Raw genomic sequence first — 3311 nt, forward strand, 5'->3', positions numbered from 1 at the left:
CGCAGGACATAGTACTAAAAAAGTTTGAATGATAAAATATTAATTAAAGTATGTATTAAATAATTAAGTATTATTAAGTATGCAAATACCTAACACAGCGCCCACTTAAGAATAAGTGCTCAATGAGTAACAACTCTGTTAAGACTATACTGTATTCTATCTTGTATCATTAACGTGTGCTTAACCACTCTCTCCTTCCTGCACACAATTCTTACTCATTTTTGGATTTCACCAGTGCCTATTATTAACATTAGTATTATATATAAAGATGCTCAATATTCATTGAATTTAACTGACTTTTAAATAAATAACGACTTTCAGAATATTTAGAGAAAACACATCATTAACTTTTAAAGTTTTCCCCCAAAGCCAAACTAAAGTCACATTTTATAGTACCACATCGTTCTTTTCTGCATTAACATCAACAAAAATCGGCAGTTTCCTGGTTTATTTTTAATTATCTCAAATTACGTACAAAGGAACCAACGCTGGACACCACACTAACGTTCATCATTGCTGACAAGTAAACGGTTTTATTACTGGGAGCCAAAAAAGGACGCATAGAAGAAAGAAAGGAAATATGAAAACAGCGAACATCAGACCTTCAAAACATCAAAGGACGTAAGTTGTGAGGCAGTGAAGAAGTCAACTTCGAAACGTCCACCTAAAACAGACATACTTTGTATTTCTGGATAGTGCGTTTGCAGCGTTCGTCTTTGGAAATGGAAACATTTTGGTAGCACATTACTCCAAGTTTCTAAATGCCCTAAGAGGACCAAACGATGTGCTTTCACTGAGTACACAAATAAAGCTGCAAGCCGAGTCAGGAGCCCGAGACCCGCGACTCACCTAGGCTGGCCAGGAGCCCCCGCCATCAACGCCCTTTCCGGGGTCGCAGACGCCAGGTCCGAAACCCTCCGGACCCGGGATTCACCTCGACACAGACCAGCCGTGACAGCTCGGCCTGAGACAACGAGCCCTCAGCCCCGCCAGGGAAGCGCCGGCCCAAGCCCGGCGGCGAGCAGACGCCCAGCCCCTCACCCGGCCGAACACGGTGCGGCCGCAGGAAACTCACCTCCGGGCGCGGCCTCGCGGCCTCTGCCTCAATTTGCTCAGGGACCGCGGGCACAGCCACGGCCGCTTGGCTAGAGCTCCTCAGACTCCAAGCGCCGCCAGCCCTAGATCCGCCTAGGCTCCGCAGCCACGCCGCTGGGACCCAGCCCGCCTCGCTCGGTTCCGCCGGGCGCCGGCGGCGGGCGCATACTGCGCGGAAGCCAGCTCCGGGCAGACCTGGGAAGCGCGCGCCCGCGGGGGAGCGCGCATAGGGGCGGGGTTTGCCGCCGCCGCTCCCTTCAGACCTCGGCGTTACCCGAGCTAATGGCGGCCGCCTACTCGCTAACACCGGCGCTGGTGCCTGTTGCCTCTCCGCTGGGCGCGGAAAATGCCGGGAGCTAGGTGTGGGCGCACCGGAGAACCAAGCGTCTACTTACCTAACTCTTCAGCCTCTGACTGAATTCGTGGAGAGATTGCCCTGCGTTCTGACAATGTTGAACTTTACCTGAGCCCTGAGATCCTGGAATGCCAGCGACGGTTCAAGACATTCCCCCACCCTTCCGTGTTCCTGAAAGGGCCTACTGCCAGGAAGCTCCCTTCCCCATAGGGTTTAGACACGACACACAGATGCCCCCTTCTTTAGTTATAACAAGGTCAGACACGAAATCCTCCAAATTCCAATTCTTTGTCACATGAATGATTAGCCGAAATGCTTGTACTCACTGACTATTCTGGACAAAATACCAGCTGCGTTGATTTAACCAAACTTTAGCTAAGCGTCCCTCCTCCAAACTTAAATTTTGTTTTTTAAATACATGTCCACTGTGTTGCCCGTCCCCCAACCGGACCCTCTCAGCCCTCCCACCCTCAGTAGCTGAGATTACATTGCCCCGGGCCCAGGCCTCTACACTGTGACCCACACTCAGACTGAACCAGCAAACCACCCCTCCTCGTCCACCACTCTGGAAAATAGGCCGATTTCGGTAACTGGACACAGTGATTACTGCCACCTCCACCTTTCTTCCCGCTTCCCCGCACCTGGGTTTTTCTTGCATTGTTCACTACTCCCTATAAAAGAAAAACCCTTTTCTGTCTGACCTAGGAGGTAGTTGCAGATCTCATGGTCGGAGAGGAGAGTTCTCGCTGTTGCCATAGTCCCTCCATCAGCCCCACTCCCCACCCTCCCCCCACACTCTCCATTGCAATAGTCTCTTTCCCTTTTCTTGAAATAATCTCTTCCACTAAAGTCTCCTTACTTAAATCCAAATTTGTTTTTTTATCTTATATTCCAGCATCCTCCCTGTTGGAATTGTCCTCCTCCCTTTAACCCTTGTTGCAATAATCCTTTCAAATGAAGTCTCGATTTGCCTAAATCGGGATTTGTTTTTCACTTGACAGTTTTTAGTGCCTGCCAGGACTCAGTGTGACATTGGGCCTCACCTATAGACCCCTACCATCCCTACCCAGCTGAGAGCAACTTGTGAGTCTTTTGAAACTCGTCTCCTGTTCATTGATTCAAGGATCCCATGGTGAGTTCAACTCTCAAACCAGGGCTCCTGACATCTTGTCTGTTGAAGCATAGTAAGGAGACTTTTCTTTGACCATTCCGTGAGAGCTCTTCTGGTTTTTTTGTCCTCCCACCATTTGATGAAGAGAAGATTCTTTCCCTTGGCAAAAATCAATTGAGCATAGATGTATAGCTTTATTTCTATACTCTGAATTTGATTCCGTTGATTATATGGCTATCTTTAGGCCAGTACCATACTGTTTTGACTACTACAGCTTTGTAGTAGGTTTTGAAATTAGGAAATGTGAGTCCTTCAACTTTGTTCATCTTTTTCAAGATTGTTTAGGCTAGTCAGGGTCCCTTGAAATTCTGTATGAATTTTATGATCAGCTCTTTCATTTCTTTAAAAAGAAAAAGCCATTGGGCCAGGTGAAGTGGCTGGTGCCTGTAGTCCCAGCTACTCCAGAGGATGAGGCCGGAGGATGGCTTGAGGCCGGGAGCTGGAGGCTGCTATGAGCTCTGAGCTATGATTGCACTGCTGCACTCCAGCCTGGGCTATGGAATGAGACCTCTCCCTCTAAAAAAAAAAAAAAAAAAAAAAGCCACTGGGATTTTGATAGGGATTTATTGAATTGGTAGATCAATTTGAGGAGTATTGACATCTTAACAAAATTGTCTTCCAATTCATAAGCATGGATGTCTTTCCATTTACAGTCACATGCCACATAAGGATATTTTGGTCAATGACTTA

Source organism: Propithecus coquereli, unplaced genomic scaffold (assembly GCF_000956105.1).
Source record: "Propithecus coquereli isolate 6110/MARCELLA unplaced genomic scaffold, Pcoq_1.0 Scaffold668, whole genome shotgun sequence".
NCBI classification, from domain to species: domain Eukaryota; kingdom Metazoa; phylum Chordata; class Mammalia; order Primates; family Indriidae; genus Propithecus; species Propithecus coquereli.